We start from the raw sequence: 21,357 nt of genomic DNA on the forward strand, positions 1-21,357 counted from the left end.
GTGGGCTGCACTGCCTGGGTCTGGGGCTCCTGTTAGGGCTGCAGCCCAGGGACTGCCAGAGAGGGCATCTCTCTTGGGCTTGTGTGGAAGTGGTGTCTCCAAGGCTCGGCCTGGCCGGGCATGGAGGTGGGGGAGATGCCTGGCATTTTCCCACGGTGCTGCGGGGGCCGACGGGGAGCCAGCGCTACTGACCAGCGCCCCGCAGCACTGTGGCCTGTGTGCTGCTGTTTTCAGGGGTGCGGTGGGCACCTTCTGAGGCAGCCCCTGGATGGTGCCGAGCAGCACCCCCTGGCCTCCTCTGGAGGCAGTGTGCAGAGAGGGGCAGCCTCTGTGTGCAGCCCGGCACCTGAGAGTGGGCTTCGAGGCCCTGGCTGCGGTGGGGCCCCCGTGGGCCTGGAGGGCCACCTGGTCAGTGCCCCAGACACTGTGAGCCAGCTTCGGTGACGGGAAATGCAGGCTCTTCATGCTGCCCCTGCTGCCAGTGGGCTGTGGGCCCCAGGGGTGATTTGCATACAGGTGAGGGCCCAAGACGAGGCCCTGTCCAGCGGCAGGGCCAGGTAGGACTCACACCTGGAGGGCCACTGCCTGGCGCGCACGCAGTACTGGAGCCGGCCGGCGGGGGGCAGCAGAGCTCCAGCAGCAGGTGTCCCCTTGGGCCCGGGCCTCCCTCCGTCCCTCCCTCCCTCGGCCCCAGGCCAGGTGGGGGACAGGGGCAGTCACCCTCGTCTGGAACTTCCTCCCTTCCCTTCTCTGCAAAGGAGCCTCCTCCTCCCACAGACTTGACCCCAAAGCCTGTGCCGGGGACGTCCCCCCCGCTGCCGCGGCCCTGGCTGCCTCCGCCAGGGGCTCTCATCACTGTTTTTTATGCGGCTCAAGTGACACCTGGGACCTGTGCGCCCACACTGCCCTGGGCCTGCTGAGTCCGCACACATGTTTGCTGAACTGTAGGTTCTGGCGGGGGCGGCCTGGCCCGCGGTGGGCAAGTGGAGGTGGGCCGAGTCCCCACTCTGGCTGCGGGGACCCCTCCGGCTGGGTCTGGAGTGGTCTTGGTGCCGGCCCCACTTGCCAGCCACCACGGAGGCCACTTGGAGCTGCTTCTCCCCGGGTGGGGACACTCTTGTGACCTTTCTCGTGCCCATACCTGACATCTGCAGAGGAAATCTGGGTGCTGGGGGGTGGATGGGTGACATGGGTCTCTCCTGGGTGATCTGTTGTGGCTCAGCAGACCTTACACTTCTATGGATGCTCTGTTCATGCGGCCCTGATTCCCCAGAAGTCTGCCTCTCTGTGGGCGTCCCCCTCTCTGCCCCACATCTCTTCTGTGTGACCTTTTCCCACAGCTCCTTGAGCATGTGCCCCAGGGCCTTTACACATCCAGCACCCCATCCTGACAGTGTCAGACCCCACCCCGCCTTGCCCCACCTGCCTTGACTTCCTCCTTGTCCTGTCCCGTTGTCTGTCTGGTGTGGTGAACACTTTGTAGTATAGATTCTGTTCACAGCTTCCCCTTACTGGACTGTAAACTCCACCAGAGCAAGGACATTATTTTATTCACTGCTGAGTCCCAAGTGCTCAGAATACTACCTGGCATGTGGTAGGTGCTCCGTAAATTCCCAGCGGCTAAGTGAACAAATGAATGAGTGGATGTCTGACCCTGTGCCCAGCCCTGAGCCTCCCTGCTCTGCCTCTGAGCAGCCAGGGGTGGGGGTGAGAGGGCAGAGTGCTCTGGCCATGCCTCGCTTTCCCAGGTTCCCCCCTGGGGTGTGTGTGTGTGTGTGTGTGTGTGTGTGTGGCCACCCGGCCCAGGCAGGGTCCAGCCAGGAAGGGCTGCGTGATCTGCACCCAGCTGTGGGGTGTGCTGAGCCTCATGCACAAGGGGTTGTTGTCAGCTGGGCCTGGGGCTCAGACCCCATAATACCTGGTTGGCGGAGGGACTGGTGGGAGCCTGGCTACTCTGATCCCCTGGGTGCCAGACAACAGGTGGCCCAGGAGGCCCTGGGGGTCCTGATGGCAGCCTGGCTGGCTCAGCTCCTGTCGCCTTCCCCTGCTGGGTGGGAGGGGGCGCTGTGGGGGTGCGCCCAGGCCCAGGAGGAGGGACTCGGGCACTTCGGGCGTAGCTAGGATGACAGGCCTTGAGGGGACAAGGGCACAGATCCCATCTCTTCTGTGTGCAGAGCCAGCCCCTCCTGAGGACAGGTGCAGCGGAGACGTTGACAAGGAGGGCAGCGGAAGGTGCCTTAAGGCCATATCCTTGGGAAAAAGTGACCAGATACACCTTGGGGTGCAGGGCCAGCCCCAGAGCTGACCCTGAGGGACCCCTGGCGCCTGCTCCTTCTGTGGGGCAGTGCACCATGCACGCTCGTGCCTTCTCATTTCTGTCTCACAGAGGGTAACTGAGGCTCAGAACATTCTGGAATACCCCCGACCTGCTCCGGCCCCCATGCATGTCTGGGCTGCCTGCTTCCACAAGCCAACATGCTGGCCACTGTAGCGGACAAAAGGAATTAGTTATTTCAGGGCCTGCCTGGGGCTAAGAGCCACCCCAGTGAGGACAAGGAGAGCCATGTGGGCTCAGAACCAGGGGCGTCGTCAGCATCGGAGGGTCTGCAGGTGGCGTGTGGTGACGGAAAACAGGTGGGTTCTCCTTCCAGGGCCCTGGCAGGCTGGCCGCAGGCCGGAGACGGTGACTCCGGGCCGCTCGCAGGCTCCAGGAAGGCCTCGCAGGCCGCGCTCACTCGGGGAACAATCTCACTCTGATCAGATGCCTTTGGCATTTTTTTGAGATGCAAAGAATGTGTTTGGGGGCCCTGGGGACCCAATGGTCCTGCTTGTCCCGGGCACATAGTTTGCCGCATAGCTAAAAGGCAGTGACTCTGCTCGACCACATGGCAGTGAAGGTATGCGGGAGGGGATCTCTGCTTCTCAGCTCCAGCCTGGTGGAGGTGGCCGGCGGTGGGGTGGGGGTGGGGGGGGAGCTCCAGGCTGGACACTAGGGTGAGGCAGGGTCGGGGGTGGGGAGAGAAGGGCCGGCTGGCTGCGGGCTGGGAGCCCGCCCCGAGAGGTATCTCCAAGGCCCCGGGATCTGTGCTGCTTAAGTGGAGAGTTCTGGCACCTGCTTTTCTGTTTTTCCCCCCAGAACAAAATTTAGCCACATCCTCAGTTTCCAGATAACGTGGCCAGAACAGGAAGTTCACATGGCAGGGTGGGATGACCGACACGGCCCCTCCCCCAGACACGGGGGGGCTGGGGTGTCTTACTTCCCAGGGCGGCTGTGACAAAGTGCCACGAATGGGGTAACTTTAAACAACAGAAATTGGGTCTCTCCCAGCTTGGAGGCCAGAGGGAAGTCCAAGGTCCAGGTGTCAGTAGGGCCACCTCCCTCCAGAGGCCCCAGGGGAGGGGTGTCCCATTTGAGTTCCAATCCTGGTCTTGCCAGTTGCTAGCTGGTTGGCCTCAGGTGAGTTATTGCACCCACTTGGGCCTCGGTGTCTGCATCTGTGAAATGGGTTGTTGCTCTCCACCACACCGGTGTCAGTTGCTGATTCCCTGAAGCAAATAGAAAGGATGGAGAAGAGATGGTTGGAGTGAGACCAGGAGCAGAGTCTTTGGGAAGAGCCGAGGGTCCCAGTGCCGCTGCCCACTGGCTGCACAAACCCCTTTTCATCTTGGTTGCTTTATCTCGCAGAAGGGGATAGTCCCTACCTGGCCGACTTGCAGGGAGGACAGGGAAGAGGTGAGTGGGGAGATGAACGTGGGGCCAGCCCCCTCGGAGATGGCCAAGGAGAGTCTTGAGGATTTAGTCCCACCCCCCACCGACTTTGGTCCCACACAGGTTTTATTGGCAATATTCATGGCAGGTGCCTTAAAGATGAACCTGGGGGTCAAGCATAATGATCAGTCATGTCTGGAGACGAAATCTGTCGCAGGTGGGCAGCAGGTGAGTCAGGAGGGGCAGGTGCAGGGCTTCGTGGCACAAGCAACGTCTCAGCGTCTTTCTGTCAGATGCGGGGGCTGCCAGGATGCTGGGCCACCCAGCGTCCACGCCAACGGGGCCACCACCAGACTGGTCTGCGGTAGGAAGAGAGACATGGGCAGTGTGACAGCCAGGCTTCCCTGTCTGCCCCGCACCTCGAAAAGTATGCGTTTATTCGGGACAGCGCTCCTTGTCCCAGAAAGCGGGTCCCAGGGTGGGGGATTAACTTTTTGCCTTTTAACTTTCAACTTCACTTTTCCATGGGAATCCCTCATCCCCGCGTTGGCCACCTTTCCTTCTAGATGCTGACGCCATGTCAGCTGGCAGGGCCTCCCGTCCCCCCGGCTTTACACAGCCTTGCTCTGGGCCTCTCCATCAAACAGCTAATGATCCCTGAACAAACATCAGTGTCCTGGGGGAGCTCCTGTTTAAAGGGACCCCCGCCATGGATCTTTTGTGATGTGGGCGATCGGCAGGGCACACCTGTGGTCAGCCCCCCACCGCCGTGCCGTCGTCTGGGAGAGCAGCCCCGGCCTCACCCAGCCGCGGGTGCCCACGCAGCGTGCTCACCTGGCACAGAGAAGCAAGGATAACCAGGAGAGGGACTTTTGATCTCAGGATGGCTGGCGCTTTTGCCAAGAGCCCCCAGATGTCTCTGCCTGGCTCAAGCCCAAGCCGGCTTCGCAAAGGGCAGTTCCTTCCAGAGAAGCTTTTGGGAAACACCTTTGACAAATGGCTTCATGCAGCGGCCCAGAGTGCTGCGGACCCAGCCCCAGGGCTCCTCCTTGGCTACCAGCCTGGGTCCCGGGACGCAGGGCCATATGGCAGGTTCAGAAAGTGAGCCAGGCCCCGACATTCCTGCGTGGCAGCCCGGGGGCCCCCTGCTGCCACAGCCCACTCCCCATCTCTGCCAGCCCGGGGTCCTCGGGGGCTTCCAGTGCGCTTGGGGTGGGAGGGGCCCTGGGCTCCCCCACCTGCCCCCTGCCCCTGGCCCACTTGGAGACGTGTGCAAGTGGTAGGGCCACGCAAAGTGCTGCAGAGCCCTCCGTGACTGCCGCTGCTGCGGTGTGGCGATGTCCACCCGCCACTGATGGGGCTCCCGGGGATGTGGCTGGGCCTGCAGTTATTTTCGTGCTGCTGAGCCGGGCCGCTGGTCTTTAATAAGGCCATCGTGAACATTTCCTTGTAAGCTCGTCTTAAGGAAATGTTTGCGTACCGAGCACTTTCCCACAGCTGTGGGACAATGCGCTGTCCCTTGCCAAGGATCACTTTTGCCATCCTCGTCTTTCCTGTAGCTGGAGGTGGGCCTGGAGGCCCGCCAGGCCCGCGCTGCCAAGCCGCCTCCATTGATCATTATCAGGATGCGTTTGATTAATATCTGACGGAGCAAGAGGCCTGCGCTCCGCCGGTGGGAGCCGCCCGCTGCCCCGCTGCCCCGCTCCGCGTGCCGGTCCGGGGGGGCTGCGGGGCGGGCGCCGGGCCCGGGGGTGGGCGGCGTGGGCGACTGTGCGGCCTTGGCCGTGGCCGTGTGAACCGGCAGCCCGGCCGCGCGCCCAGCTCTTTGAAGCGCTTCCAGTTTGCCCAGCTCGGTCGCCCAGTGAGGGCCTTTGCATTACCAGTTCATCCAGATCCAGGCGCAAAGCCGCTGCCCAGGCCCCCGAGGCCCGCTGGCCCTGCCTCCCAGGCCCGTCCCCCGGGGAGGCGTTCGTGGGAAGGTGCCTCCGGGCGGTTCTCTGGGCCTGTAACCGCCTCCCGCCCGCGGTGGCCACCGGCCTCCTGCTCACCACCGTCCCGCTCGGGCCAGCGCCCTGCGGGGCTGTCAGGGTGGGGACGGCCGTGTGCGGCTGCGTGGGGTCTGGCCTAGGTAGACCGGCGGGGACGGCGAGCGGCAGCCTTGGGGGCTGGGGGATCACAGCCCCTGGGTGGAAGGAAGGGGGTCCCGAGCAGGACGTCCAGGCGGAGAGGACGAAGGGCCTGGTGTGCGTGTGGCCGGGATGGTGACGCGGGGAGGCGGGAGTGGGCTGACGCGTAGGGAGGGGCGGGCAGGCCCCTGGCTCCTGCTGCCCAGCGTGGACGACCCGGTGGAAGGCGCCGGGCAGGCACGTTCTGGACGGGGCGTCCCTCATGTTTTTGGAAACTGAGAACTTTACACAGGAAGTGCCTGTGGAGGCCTCTGTGTTGAACCCCCTTGTCCTGGGGAAGCTAAGACCCATGGAGGCAAAGAGCAGCCTGGGCAAAGAGAGGACCCCTGGGCTCATTTGGGGGAGGGTCCTTGGATCTCTCACAGAGCATACTTCGGGGCCTGGGGTACTGTTTTCGTGCTGAGGAACACTGAGAAAGACCCTGCCACTTCTGCTGCTGTGTTTGCTGAGCACCACATCGGCCCAGGGATGTGTGGTGAGCATGGCCGGTGCAGGCCCTGCCTGAATGCTGCCCCTGGTCATCAGCCTCCTCCATCTCAGCTCATGTCTGTGAGGAGGGGTCTCTTCAGCCCCCACTCCTCAGTGCCATGGGATGGTCATCCCTGGTCACACCCACCTTCCTCGTCAGGGCTTTGCCCAGGACGTTTGTCGTGGCTCCAGAAAGATCTGTGCAAGTCCCAACCCCAGAACCTGTGGACATGACCTTACTCAGGAAAGAGGGTCTTTGCGGAAGTCATCAAGTCCAGGGATCATAAGATGTGACCGTCTTCGCCTATCCGTGTGGGTCCCACGTCCAATGCCCGGTGTCCTTATAAGAGACAGAGGAGGAGAGAACACAGAGAGGAGGGGCCACGTGACCACAGAGGTGAGGCTGGAGGGGCGCAGCCAAGACACCAGGGCCACTGGAGCCCCAGGAGCTGGAAGAGCAGGCGAGGCCATCCCCCAGCACCTCCAGAGGGAGCGTGGTCCTGCACACACCTGGGTTCCGGACTTCTGGCCCCCACGCTGGGAGAGAATACGTTTCTGTTGTTTTGAGTCGCCCAGCCTGCGGTCATCGGTTACCGCTGCCCCAGGACATTTGCACACATTTTTCTGCCCGAGGCGCTCCCCACCTGTATGCATCTTTCAGGCGGCAGCTCAGCTTCCTGAGAATTGGTCCTTGGTGCTCATCAGAGTGCCTGCTCCTGCCCCTTTAGGAGTCCTACCATAACCCACAACCACATACTTATTGTTTATTGATCAATGTGTAGCCACTTATTGGTCACTATGATCACTGTTAATTATTATTATTACTAAGTGAATGGATATCTCCTCATCCATCCATCCACTCAGTCACCACTTACTGAGCACCTGCTGGGCGCCAAGAACAAGAGAACGGAGCCCGGGTGGGTAAGTGGTGAGAACCAGGGAGTGTCTGCTGGGCCGGATGGTGGTGGGGCTGTGGTGGGGGCTCAGGTTGGGCCAGCGGTGCTGCCGCATTTCCAGTGGGTCAGGGAAGGCCTCTTGGATGAAGGGCCCTCTCAGCAGAGACCTGTAGGAAGGAAGGGATGGGGAAGCCATGTGGCGATCTGAGGGAAAAGCTTTCCGGGCAGAAGGAGCAGCTTGTGCAAAGGCCCTGAGGAGAGCCTGGCCCAGGTGCCCAGGCTCGTGCAGGGGGCCGCATGAGGGGGCAGATAAGGTGCTGGTGGGGCGAGCATGTGGCCTTGTAGACCAGCGCAGTGACTTCACTTGTGTGTGACTGAGCGGAACCCCTGCAAGCTTGAGCAGAGGCGGGATGAGAGAAGATGCCTGTTACTAAGGCTCGCCCTGACGGCTGTGGCATCCGTAGCCTTTGAGCTGGACAATCTGGAGATGAGCACTCACTGGAGCCACCCCTGACCTTGGGCTCTGGAATGGTTCTGAGTTTGCAGGAGCTTCTGGGAGACACCAGGGCAATCCTTTGATGAGGCACCACCAGTTATTGAAAACAACCGAGAGGGGAGGCAGGTTTCATTCACTCAGTGGGGGGCTAAGGCTGAGCAGCAGCCACGAGTGGAGATGTGGTCATGGGACTCTGCTGAAACGGCCCTTCATCCCAGAGGGGTGACAGGAGTCTGCCTTGGCTCCCCCCCCCCCAAGAGTCGCTGCTCCCTTTGGAGGCTCTGCTGAATCGGTCGATGAACACGCCCGTTGACTGCATGTTGAGCATCTCATGTGCCAGGCGCTGCACACACTTTACCACACTCAATCCTTACCGCTTCCCCAAGGGATCCCCTTTTAACACTTACAGACGCTGAGGCTCAGAAAGGAAAGTTCTGCCCCTGGGTCCCTGTGCTGGGAGGCAGCAGAGCCTGGAAACTGCTTGGAACCTGGTGGCCAGAGCCCGCATGTGCCCTAGGGCAGGGCAGCTGCCCATTCAGTGCACCGAGCATGAAGTGAGGGGTGATAGGCCGGGGCACCCCAGCCTCTGCTCCGGGTGTGCGGGTGGAGATTAGGGTCCTTGGGCAAGAGGGCTTTGAGCTGGGGGTGGGGTTTGGATGTGGGAAATGGTGGTACAGGCACTCTAAGGGGGAGCTATGTGAGCGATGCCCAGCAATGAGAAATGAGGCCAAGAGGGTGCCTCCTGGGAGCCTCTGCTTCCCAAGACAAGGAGAAGGAGACAGGGCCTATTAGGGCCTGCTGAACTGAGGTACTTGCTTGGCTCTAGAAAATGCAAATTATTCTACCAAAATTAGTTATCTTTTTGGAGGGTGACCAATGTTATCCATCGATCTATCTACCCACCCATCCATCCAAGCTCTCATCCTTCCTCTGTCCCTCCCTTCATTTTCTTCTCTCTTCATCCAAACATCTATCCACTCACCCATCCATCATCTATTATCCCTCCCTCCTTCCATCCTTCCATCCATCCATCCATCCGTCCATCCATCCATTCATTTAGCCATTCATTATCCATTCATCTATCCACCCTTCCATCCATCCATTATCTATCATCCATTCTTCCATCCATCATCTATTCATTCATCTATCCATCCTTCCATCACCCATCCATCCATCCAACATCCTTCTACTCATCTTTCCTTCCTTCCATCCATCCATTCATCCAGACATCCCTTCTCCCTCCTTCCCTTCATGTCTCCCCCACCCCTACATTCTATGGCAAGCATTCTTCTAAACTGAGGATATAGGATAGACTTGGTCTCTGCTCTCGCCATTGAATGTCAGCCACAGACCCTGAACAAATCATCATATAGCTAATTCCACTAGAATTGTGAGGAGCACCAGGAAGGAAAATGCAGTGCCATGGGGTGTTTAGCTGGGGCCTCACCACATCGGATGGTCATGGTGGGCTTCTCTAAGCTGAGATGAGTTGGAGTAATCTGGTCAAGGGAGTGAAGAAGAGCAATTCTGGTGGGGGGAACAGAATGTGTGCAGGCCTCTGAAGCAGAAAGGTCTTGGGGAGGTGGGAGGAACATCCAGAAAGCTGATGTGTTTGCAGGGACGGTGGGGGCCACGGGGAGGCTGTCCAGGATGCCGGGGGCTTAGGTCTTGGGTCAGGGGATGACACTGACATAGCCTGAGTCTGTCAATCACTCTGGAGGGGTGCGGACTCGGTGGGGACCCCTCCACCTTCTCCTGCAACGTTTGTTTTCTCAGAAGGTTACTCTGAAAGGGGACCTCAAGGTCAAGATGGGCACTTGGAGGCTTTAGATGCCGAAGCAGTTTTACTTTGACCAAGTCAGCTGAAGGAGCACGTGGACCTAAAATTAGGTGTGTGTGTGTGCTGGAAGTGAGTTCACACGCTCAGAACTCCTGTGGGCAGGATCCGCGCGGCTTTCCCCTGTCTGTTCATGGTACAATCTGTTCGGACCTTTGGAACATTCCTCAGCTTTTATTTAATGTAGGAAGAATCATTTCTGGAATTAGCATATAAATTGGCAAAAGTCAGCAGCTCTGGAGAAGGTGCTTTCCCCGGGTGTCAGGGCAGGGTGGAGAGGTTGTGGGGCTCGTGAGGATGAATCCACTGCCCGACCTGATGCGCCTCCAGCTCTCCTTCAAGGGGCAGAGACCTGCTCTGTGTCAAAACCTCTAGGCTCTCTCCCCAACCATATGCAGCTGGGGAAAGTATACGTGTCCCAATGGCCGCAGGGGGACGGGGGCCCGGCCGTGGGGCAGGAGGGTGATCAAGTGCGTGGGAATCTTCCCCAGATAGATGGCTTGCTGAGGGGAACTTTTCCCACAGGCCCACCTTGTAGAACAAGGTTAGGGAAAGGGGAAACCCAGAAACGTTCCCTCCCTGGTTGTCATGTCTGGTCTGGTCGGGGGCAGATATTTTACACATTTTATAGCGCTATTAGTTCTAGGGCTTTTGGATAGGGGTGACCGGTTGATCATTAACTGTTTGCTACGTGTGGCATTCCAAATTCTGGCCCAGGAGAGCTCCGTGCAGCGTGCCGATTCCGCCTACCCATTGGGCCATGGCTGGGGCGGCCGCTCCCCCGAGGCCAGGGGCCGGGCCCGGCGGGGACGCGCACTGACACTCTCGGGGGTCCCGGCGCCCCTCGAGCCCCCGTCCCCATGGTCCTCCCTCCCGGGACTGGGCGCCTGGGTCCGGGCCATCCCCACCCCTGTGCCCTGTGTGTGCTGGGCAACCCCGGGAGGGGGTGCCCCTCCTCCGTGGCTCGGGGACACCACTCTGCCTTCCCTGCGGCCAGCGTCCTGACATCCTCTCCCTGTGGAACATTCCTGCCGGAGTCCCACCCTGGGTGGGGTGGAAAGTCTCCCAAATGGCTCCTCGCACTCCAGAGTCGGGCCCCTCGGCCGAGGCGAGAGTGAAGGGGCCGCCCTTGCAATCACATGCTCATTTTTTGCATTCACTGAATTTTCTGCCAATCTGCCAGAAATGTCCTTCTCTTGCAGAATCCAAAGGCAGTTGCAAGACATTAAAAAAATGTGCTCCCCAGACCGCTCCCCTCCTTTCGCCGACCCAACCTCCCCAAGACACGCGTCTCTCCAGCCCACAGCCCCTCACTCAGCTCACTGCTCTGCCTCCCTCCTCCCCGCCCCGGCCTCAGGCCCCTGCGCCCCCCACCTCTTCTCCTTCCGGGCACTGTGGTCTCCACGGGACACTTCCAGATGGCAAATCTGATAACTCACCAGGGGCTTAGAACTTTCTATGGCTCCTCAAGATAAAAATCTAAGAGAAAAGCTCCAAGTCCTGGTCGGATCCTAAAAGGTCCCACACAGCCTGCCTCCTTCAGCCAGGTGGCTCCCAGGACCCCCCGGGGCATGGCCTTGCCGGTCCCTGCTCTGTCCCTGGGTACCTGCTGTCTCACCTGGCCGGTGCACCCGGACTCCTTGTCTTCAGGAAGCCTGCTCTGACGATGGGTCCACATGCATCACTGTCTTCCTAGGGACCTGTCTTCCCTGTCGAATGGGCGCTCCCAGGCGTCTTTCCACCTTTGTGTGCTTTGGGGCCGGAGTCAGCTCTGAGTGCTGCTGTTGAGGACGAATGGGTGGGTGCACACCTGGTGGTGTACAGAGACACGCATGCCACCTCCCTCGGGAAGATGGGAGCCAGGTGTGCACGGCAGAGACAGGCGGGAGCAGCCGAGAGCAAGTTCAGGGAAGCAGCCAGACCTGGGCCAGGGCCTGCACCACCTGCTGTGTGGCCTCGAGCAAGTCACCTGACCTCCCTGAACCTGACTTTTTTACTCATGGAGACAGGAGATGCAGTAGCATTTGCAGAGGGACTGGGAAGCCGCTGGTTGGCGGGTGGGGCCCAGAACCACGATGGGGAGTAAAAAGACCAACCTGCTCCAAGACGGGTGTTGTGGGAAGATGCTGTTCCATTCCTCTTCAGCCCTCACTCCGGATGGGGTGGGGAGGACCTGTGTCAGGCACTGGGTTCCCGTTCTGCTCTGTCCCCCTCTTGCTGGGTGACTTGGGGCCAGAATCTGGCCTCTCTGGGCCTGTGTCCTCACTTTTCAAGCAGGGGGCTGCTTCCATGCCTTTGGGGGCTCCCTTGGAGCTGCCCAAGCTGATACACTGGGGTCCTCTGGGGTCCCCGGCCAGACAGTCCCTTGGTCACTTTGTGATGACAGCAGGACCTGTGGGTGTCACCGGTGACCTCCAGCTCCTCTGGAACAGAAACCCCTCTGCCTGGGAACCTGGGCTCCAGCAAGAAGCCACGGTGCTGAGATGGGCCCGAAATATGATTTCCTTTCACTGGCACCAGAATATAGGTAAGAGAGAAAGTGCCAGAAACAAAAGGGCTGTGTCACAAGGGTCCCAAAGCAGGATTGCTCCACAGTGAAATTTTTTTTTAAAGATTTTATTTATTTAATTAGAGAGTCAGAGATAGCCACAGAAAGCATGAGCAAGGAGAGGGAGAAGCAGCCTCCCTGCTGAGCAGGGAGCCCGACGTGGGACTCGATCCCAGGCAGATGCTTCATGACTGAGCTGCCCAGGGGCTCAGTCAGGTCTGCCCTCAGGCCTGCCCTTCCCTCCTTGGACCCCGACTCTGAAGACGCACCTCCACGTGGGGCTGCTGGGCACGCAGCTGCCGCTGGGAGAAAGTGGGAGCTCCGGCACTGGTTTATCGAGGGTTTATCTCGGGAGACCTGAGCCAAGAACGTTCTTATCTGAGCGGAGCCTGCCCGAAAGTCCCAGCGACACCCGCCATCCTGGCGTCACAGTTAGCTGTCCCCCCGAAAAGTGCACAAACAGGGTGTCCCTATTTGGATGAGGAAAAACACGGCTTCCTGGGGTGCAAGCCCCGGCAGAGCCATGTGGAATATTCCCATTCTGGGGATGAGGAGCCTGAGGCTCGGAGGAGGAGAACCTGCCCAAGGTCAGCAGCTGGCTTCTGGGATTCAGCATCTCCTGGGTGGGATCTGAGGCCGGCGGGGGCCGACTCTCCAGCCCGCCTGGGAGCCCGGCCCCACAGCTGCCCGAGCCAGGGGCGCCTCGTGGTTTCAGGGAACGTTGTGTGAAGGCCGAGGGGCCAGGGTCCCTGCAGAGGCCCCGTGGGCCCAGGATCCCTCACCGGCAGCCCACAGCCGGGGTCCCAGGAGGAATTCTGCCGAGAGAGAGCTTTTTCCCCTTGAAGGAATAAAAAGCACACACACACACACATTCCTCCGAATCAGAGGTGTGCCAAGGGGAGGCGGAGGGCAGGGCCCCTTGACCGGCCTGCCGCCAACTGCCCGGGCACATGACAGCCCTGAAAGCTGCTGGCACCAACTCAGGCCGGGCGTTTGCAGTGGGCGGCGGTGCCAGGGGCGGGAGGGTGGCCTTTCACCAGCTTGGCACCTTGGGCATGTGACAGCCGGTGCGGCCCGAGAGGTGCCCGTGTCTGCAGAACCTTCCGGGCCTGGGTCTGCATCCAGCCGTGCGTCCACAGCCGCCGTGTCTGGTCGAGGGAGCTGGGGGAGGCAGCGTGAGCAGGGAACGTGGGAACCTTGTCACATCCAAGACTCAGGACCCCAAGTGGCTTTTTGTGACTACCACCATTTAGTGGGCAGAGGCACTTCAGTTTTCTGCAGCTGGGTTACCTCGTGTGGCCTCTTGGCTGCCCCACGGAGGAGGCGCTGCCACTGTCTGACTCCACGTTAGCGAAGGGGCAGCGAGAGGCTTTAAGGGTTGAGTTACCCCCAGCGTCACACAGTTTCCTAGGCACTGTGGTCCGGAGTCCTGGCCCCACTGACCAGGGCTTTCAGGGGGAGGGGGCTGCCGATGTGCGCACTGACATTGGTTCCTTTAGGAGTCATACAAGGAACAAGCCAGCATCCTGCTAGGAGGTGTCAGTGTCCTGGGGGTGGCTGTAACAAAGGACCACCAGCGGGCCAGCTTAGCACCACAGAAATCCATCTCTCCCAGTTCTGGAGGCCGCAGGCCGGAGCTCGAGGAGTGCCAGGGCCTCGCTCTCCCTGGACGCTCTGCAGGGAGGGTCCTTCCTGCCTCTTCCAGCTGCCCACGGGTGCCCGCAGTCCCTGCCAGTGGCTGTCTCTCTTCTCTCTGCCTTCTGCCCTTCTAAGGACACTTGTCACTGGGTTTCGTGCCCTCTAGGATGACCTTGTCTCCAGACTCTTCTTTTAGTTCTCTACCTGCTGACACCTTTTTTCCAAATGAGGTCATATTCACAGGTTCTGGGGATTAGGAGTTGGACACGTCTTTTTGGGGGCCACCGTTCACTCCACTACTGGAGATTTCACAACTAAGTCTAGATTATATGCCCTGGCAACACTGGCTGGCACCTGTCTGGCGGTGAAGAGGTGCACGCCCTTTAGGTGGGGCAGGCCTTCACCAGAGTGCTCTGGTGCCCCTTCTTCCCCAGCCCGGCCCGGGGGGCCCTGAGCTGGTCTAACTATCCCATTTCACAGCCAGGCAAACTGAGGTAGAGGAGGGGATGTGGAGGGTGGGGGTGGTCCTGGCTCAGCAGGAGTTATTGCCAGGCCCCGGGATGCCCGGCACAGCTGGCTTCTCGCTCTCCCAGGGGGGCGGCTGGGCGGCTCAGGAGCGCAGCGAGCTTTCTGCTCTTGTCACACGCAGCCTCTGCACAGTTCCGGGGCCGTTCTCTCTGCTCCCGTCCCCAAGGCCAGCAGGTAACGGAGGTCCTGCTGAGTGGTCAGTACGGGGGTCACACAGCCGCTTCCCCTCATGCTGGAGTCAGTGCCGACCCCGAGAGCTGGTTGCCACTTGCTGCCCGGGACGCCTGGGCTGGAGGAGGAGGTGGGTGTGCAGGGCTGGTGGGGCAGCGGCCTGGGCCTTCAGGGAGGCTGTGCGTGGGAGCCGGGCAGGCTCTGAGTCCAGAATGGAGGGACGGGGTGCCTGTTGGCGCACTGCCGCTGCACTGGACACTCAGGGGGAGGTGGGTGGCGGGGCCTTGGTGGGCCAGCTCGGAGCCTCCGTCCTAGCTGTTGCCTCAGCACCTGGGGGCACAGGGATTGAATCTCTCTGGCAATGAGCTGGGGGTGTGCACTGGGCCTGTCTTCTGGGCTCGGTGGGGGGGCGGGGGGCAGGCCAGAGCAGAACTGGCCTCTGTGAGCGGCGGGGGCTCCTATCCAGCCTGTCCTGACCTTCACTCTCCCCTTCCTTTTAGACACAGAAACCCTTGTGGGGGACTTTGTGACCCAGTTAACAGGTTCTATTGCCCAGCATCTCTCGGCTGGAGATATGAAACAGCTAGCTGTTGCCGTGTAACAAAGCACCCCCAACTGTGTGGCCTAACACGGCGCAGGATCTGTTATTTCCTGTGACTCTGTGAGCTGGCTGGGGGACTCTTCTGAGCTGGCCTGGTTGGGGCTGGGTGGCCCAGGTGGGCCTTGCCCCTATTTCAGGGACTGGAATGCTGGGGGCAGCTGAGGCGGCTTGTTCCCATGCTGGCAGGGGGTGGGGGGTCCCAGGACCAGGAGAGTGAGCCTGAATGCATAAGCTCTTTGCAAACCTCTGCCTGTATCGCTCCTTCTGTCCAGAGATAAAGCACAAGGCAGGTCACAGGGCCGAGCCCAGATTCAGGGGTGGAGAAATGTCACTCCGAGAGCAGGCACACAGAGAAGCATGAACAATCAGGAGTCACTACCACCATGATCTACTGCTGAGTGTGTGCCTCAGTTATGGCCAAGGAGGTCTAAGCAGAGTGGGTCTTCCAGGATGTGTCCCTAAAAGGAACCCCTGTCCTCCCTTCCTTCAACCTGCTGCTGGGAATGTGCATGTGAGGGCTGGAGCTCCTGCAGCCACCTTAGACTGAGGATGAGAGCCACACCCTGGGGCTGGTGTATCAGCAAGTGCAAAAGAGGCTGGGATGTGGCTAACTCCTCGGAGCCTCGGGGTGACCAATCTCTGATCTGCCTTATGTGATAGCAAAGTCACATGTGATCACGCTTCATCCTAACTGATACAAATGGCAAAGGCTCTCGTCTCCCAGATCATGAGGGTTTGGGCCGACTCTCACCACTGCCTGCTCAGGTGCCTCTAAGGGGCCCAGGCTTCTTGGGGCAGGCAGTCGGGGTGCCTCTGGGCTGGTGCTGGGGGCAGGATTGAGGGAAGATGGGCTTTGAGGGCCCGAGAGCCAGGGGGAGAGCAGCACTGTGTCAGCTCTGCGGTAGCCCCGCCAGGTCCTTGCTCTGCGGCTAGCGGAGCTGACGCCTCTGCAAGGCAGGCCATCCAGCCGCGGAGCCACATTCAAATGTACAGACCTGGGCCTTGGACCGGCCTGGCACTGACACCTCCGGTCGTTCACTCCTTCATTCATTTACTCACCCGCACACTCATTCATTCGACACTCTCTGAATGCCTCCCCGGGGCCAGGCACCGCCCCTCGCACCCGGGACCGCGTGAGCAGAGCAGACCTTCTGCACTTGCTGCTCCGGACTCACGGGCTCGGAGCCTCGTCAGTCAGCCCCTCGCAAGCCAACTCGGCCCCCTGGGGGGCAGGTGTGGGTGAGCGGCTGCGACTTGTTGGTTGTGAGACGTCGAGCATGCATGCTGTGTACCTGAGGCCTTGGTCTCACCCGTAGAGTGGGGACACTGGTGCCTCAGCTGGGGGCTGGTGAGAGGCTACGGCTGTCCCACATTCGGAGCTTCATGCTGGGGCCGCTCCCCTGCGGCGACGCGCTCTCCGGCCAGCGCCTTTGGGCCACCGCATGGGGCCGTGGGCACGGGGCTGCCACCGGGAGTCCTCCTCTGGCTGCCTTAGCAGCTCTGAAGGGCGCAGGCAGGCGGGCTCCTCCTGAGGCCTCTGCGTGTGTGGACGGCTGTCCTCTCCCTGGGTCCTCAGGGGGTCGCCCCTCCGTGCGTGTCTGTGTCCTGATCTCTTGTCATAAAGATTAGCACCCTGCCCACCCCCTGGGACCTCACTGTCACTTAATTTCCGTTTTTTTTAAGATTATTTATTTATTCATGAGAGAGAGAGGCAGAGGGAGAAGCAGGCTCCATGTGGGGAGCCAGATGGAGGACTCGATCCCGGGACCGTGGGATCACACCCTGAGCCAAAGGCAGAGACCCAACTGCTGAGCCACTCAGGTGTCCCCTTAATTTCTGTTTTTAAGACTATCTCCTGAGAGGTGCTAGTGGTTCCAGCTTCAACATATGAATTTCTGGGGAGACACAATTCAGCCCATAGCAGGCGCCTGGTGGGGAAGGTGTCAGGCCGTGGACAGGGAGACACTCGCTGTCCACACGCCGTCTGGAAGGCCCCCACCTGCCTGGGCCAGGACGGTAAGCGCTGAGCGTGAGCCTGAGCCCTCTCTGGGGATGCGGGTCCTGTTTAGGGAAAGGGAAGGATGGGAGCTGGTGACAGGACTCTCAAACTCTGTCGTCTGTTTCTTCTCCCCCTTGCTCACTGCCACCAGACATTCTCTGAGTCCCCGCTGTGTGCCAGACGAGCCCGGAGACCCCTGGGGGTCAGAGTGCTGAGCAGAGCAGGACGGGGGATGCACTGTGGTCCAGGCAGGACCCCAGACCCCATCCTGGCCAGCCGGGTGCCGGCTCTGTGTGAGTGACAAGGTATTTACTTCCCTTTGCCTCAGTTTCCTTGTCTGTCAGGCGAGCCGCCATGGAGCCTCCCAGGGTGGATGAGCTGGCGTACACAGGCTGGGAACGTGGCCTGTCCTCTCGTAGCTGACAGCAGAGAGTGACGAGGATAACTGAAGTCGCCAGACCCCACGTGACTGGGTGGCTTGACCCCACACACAGTTACACTACATTTGTCATCTCAACCCTCAGAAGGACACTCTGGGTGGGGAAGGGCCCCGCTATTCCCATGGCCTAGCAGGTGGAAAGACAGGGTCTGAACAGGTGAAGTGGCCTGCCCATGGTCCCCTCCGCCCCACCTGTCCGTCGGCGGCAGCCCCACCCAGTCTCCTGGTCCTGCCCTTCTTGCCTGGGCCCAGAGTGTCCCTAGGGGAGTGGCCACCCTGGGCTTCTCCCCAGCGGCTCAGTAGCCTCCTCCCTGACAGCGGCCCATCGTCCTTGAAGAGAAGAAGCAGAAAGGGCCCTTGGAGTCGTGAGGCCCTTGCCTGTCTCCCCAGATGGCACTGTGGCATGGCCTGGGTCCCCAGAGCCCTCCCTGCCCCAGACACCGCTCATCCGTCTCCTCCCTCACCAGCAAGCCCACCCCGGGTTTCTGCCCTCACCCACTCTGCAAATTGGTGGGGCTCCGATTATCTCCACTGGCCTGGACCTCACAGTCACATCTCTGTCCTCGGGGACATTTAGGGACAATAGGAACATCCTTGTCGTGGGTCCCCATGCCCTAGCCTTGCCCAACCCCCTGCTTCCCATAGCTTCTCTCTGTGTCCTTAGCTCCTGGTTCTGGGTGTCTCTGCCCTTGCTGTGGCTGGCCTTGGCTGAGGGAGCCTCTCTTTCCTTGGCCTACTCCCCATGCTGATCTGCACCCCAGTGTATCCCAAAGTCAAGGTTGGGCCTCAATGGGACCCCAGATTCTGCAAGCATTCCACCTGAGACATGAGGTTGGCTGGCACCTGTGCCCTCTGGCATGGGGCGAGGTGGGCTGAGGCGGGGGCATGGCAGGAGCCAAGAAGCAGCTGGTGGGAAGGGAGCCCCCACGCATCCCCAGAGACCCTGGTTGGGGGGGGGGGGCGGAGGTGATGGCTGGCAGTGCTCAGAGAGCAGCTGGGCCAGTCCTTGAATCCAAGGGAAGAGGGAATTAGGGAAGAGGATGATTCCAAGTGGCTGGAGAATTTGCAGTCAGGGGCAACAGGCCCAGCACACCAGAGGACACAGCCCCTGATTCCGTCTGGACTTGAGATGCTAGTGGGAGATGGGCGAGGCTCCCAGGAGGAGGAGGCTTTGAGGCTTTGAGGCTTTGAGAAGCAAGTAGGAGTTCACTAGCGGGACTAGAGGTGGGTTTAGGAAAGAGATAGAAAAATGATCTTGGGGCCCTTTGGAGCCCTGCAAAGGCAAAAGGATCTCCACCGTGGTGGGCCCTTGGCACGTCTGCTCCAGGACACGCAGCTAGTTTGAGGCAGAGCCAGGTCTTGAACCAGGTTTATCTGCCCCCGCATCTGTCGTGCATTGTTCCACGGCAGGACACTGCCTCTGAGCAGCCAGCCCAGCCCTCCCACGCAGTTAAAATGCTGTTTAATGGACAAAGTTCAGTTTACATACAAAGATGGCCATGCCTGGGCAGTGCTGGGCGGCTGAGAGAGAGCACTGTGTCAGGAGCCCAGGGTCCCACCCTGAGTCCCCAAGTGACCTTGGGCAAGTAAGTGCCTTCCCCTGCTGGCCGGTGTGCTTCCTCCCCCGGGCGCTGGCCGGGCCCTAGACGATGACGCCCGCCCAAGGGCTGGTTCCAGGCTGCTGTTTACCCTGGTTCTGCATGGAGGGTTTGACCTCACGCCGGCTCCCCACCCTCCAGGCCAGCTGAGCCCGCCTCCTCTCTGCTGCTTAGCTGACTCACAGCTCTGCTATGCGTCGGAACCCTCACCCTGCAGCAGGCAGGGCTCTGTGTGCTGGCCGGTGACAGGGCCGCGCTCAGGGCTCCAAGGGAGAGGCACTTGGGTCCCCCAGTCATCCTCTGTGTGCCTCTCTGTGGTGACAGCGTGCTCCCAGATCTGTGACCTCAGAACTGCAGTTGGATGCCCTTCTGGGCCTCCCGTGGAAGGTTCTCCTTTGCTCTTATGCAGACCTGCCGTGAGTGGGGCGGAAGGAGCCAGAACACCTGCATCCCATCCCTGACCCGCTCCTGCAGGCTTGGGACCTGGGGCAAATCAAGCCACCTCCCTGTGAGAGGAACCAATGGTTTACAGAAATGGTGGCTGCAGAGCCCTGCTGCTGACCTGACCTCTTCTGTGTGGCCCCAATCTAGGTGGGTGGAGGAGGGATGCTCTGGTTGAGTTTGGGGGCTGGAGAGCAGAATTGGCTTTTGACTTCCCATCCTGCTGGGGCCTTGGATCACCTGCAGCGAGAAGTCACCCTCAGAGTGCCCTGCCATCTTCAAACCCGCTCCCCATGCTGATCTGCACCCCAGTGTAGCCCAAAGTCAAGGTTGGGCCTCAGTGGGACTCCAGATTCTGCAAGCATTCCACCTGAGACATGAGGTTGGCTGGCACCTGTGCCCTCTGCTGGAGGCCAGCTCTGTGGGCTTGGGGACGAGGGTGCGCATGCAAACACAGAGCCTGGTGCATGCAAGGCGCTCGAGAATCCTTTGCCGAGTGAGGGAGGACATGTGGGGTCCTTGTTCGTCCTCCTGTCCTCGCTCCCATCTTTTCTGGAAGATCTTCCCATCTTGCTGTGTGACCCTGGGCAAGTTACTTAAACTCTCTGGGCTCTGAGAGGGGATCAATGTGACCTGTCTTGTCGGGGTGCTCGGGGCATTCAGGAGAGAGTCAGCTAGCGCTTTGCACTGAGCCTGGAGCCTGCTGAGGCTCTGCTCTCACTCAGTAGCATTACTTTATAGGCGTCCTCAGGGAGAGCAAACTAGCAAAGGTTAGGAAGCCTTCTGAGGCCGGGGGGCGGGGGGGACGAGGAGGGTGCTGCAGCTGCTTGTACCCTCGTGGGCCTGAGGGGAGCCCCTCTTTCCTCTCTAGACCAGCCCCACCCAACAGAAATAAATTACGAATGTGTGGAGGATAATACCTTTTTTTTTAGTAGCCATGTTGACAAAGTAATGAGAAACAGGTAAAATGGATATTAATCACATTTTCTTTAACTCGAGCTATCCAAAATATTATTGTAGCATGTAATCAGATCAAAATTATTAACAAGATATTTTACATTCTTTTGCGCGGATTTAATTCTCCGAAATCCGGGGTGTTATTTTTGTACTGACAGCACATCTCAAATTCAGATGCTAAACCTTCCATGTCCTGCCAAAGCAATAAACTTATGTGAAGCAGAAAACCATTTTACATTGCTCCGGTTTTCAAATTTAAATTAATCAAAGTGAAATGAATTTAAAAAACAGGTTTTGGGGGGTCTCATCCCCAAGTGTTCCCCTGCTGTGTATGGCCAGGGGCTGCTGTGTCAGATGGAGCCCGTCTAGAAGCATCCATGTCCTCCTCCTCTGACCTGTCCCGTCCCCTCCCCTTGGGCTCAAGTAACCCCTGGCTCAGCTGAGATGCTTACCTGTTGGAGGATGGAGTTTTGGAGACATTCAAGGGGTGATAAGATGGGGTCTCCAGGCTTCATGGGAGGCTGGCAGGGGAGAAGGGATGCCCTTTGGTGCCCTATTCACTGGCTGTAGTGATGAGAAGGGCACAGGCCTGAACGGGATCTGTCCTCAAGCTGGTTGCATCCCCTCTGGGTATGTTTGGGGGGCTTGAAGCCCCTCCAATTTAGTCTCTATCTTGTACTATCGCCAATACTTGCAAGTCAGGGAACCACAGCTGGGAAGCTGGAGTCACTGACAGTGGCTTACATACAGATGGCACTTAATAGCGGGTTGGTGCATGAACAATCCAGGTGACGGCCTCACCAGGTAGAGCTGCCTGGCACTGCCTTGTCTTGTTCCTGCCACGG

The 21,357-nt window shown here is 59.8% G+C and overlaps 1 protein-coding gene and 1 long non-coding RNA gene across 6 annotated transcripts in view; one reads left to right on the top strand and one right to left on the bottom strand.

The window, feature by feature from the left end:
• Positions 1–21,357, top strand: part of TPCN2 (two pore segment channel 2) — a 66,305-nt gene that overhangs the window by 38,483 nt on the left and 6,465 nt on the right. The gene's annotated exons all lie outside the window — the stretch shown is intronic.
• Positions 358–11,626, bottom strand: LOC144292446 (uncharacterized). The gene is made up of 4 exons (XR_013359840.1): positions 11,211–11,626; positions 6,604–6,703; positions 3,875–4,068; positions 358–3,546 (listed from the first exon to the last, which is right to left on the bottom strand). It is a non-coding gene; the product is annotated as an uncharacterized LOC144292446 (long non-coding RNA).

This window comes from Canis aureus, chromosome 21 (assembly GCF_053574225.1).
Source record: "Canis aureus isolate CA01 chromosome 21, VMU_Caureus_v.1.0, whole genome shotgun sequence".
NCBI classification, from domain to species: domain Eukaryota; kingdom Metazoa; phylum Chordata; class Mammalia; order Carnivora; family Canidae; genus Canis; species Canis aureus.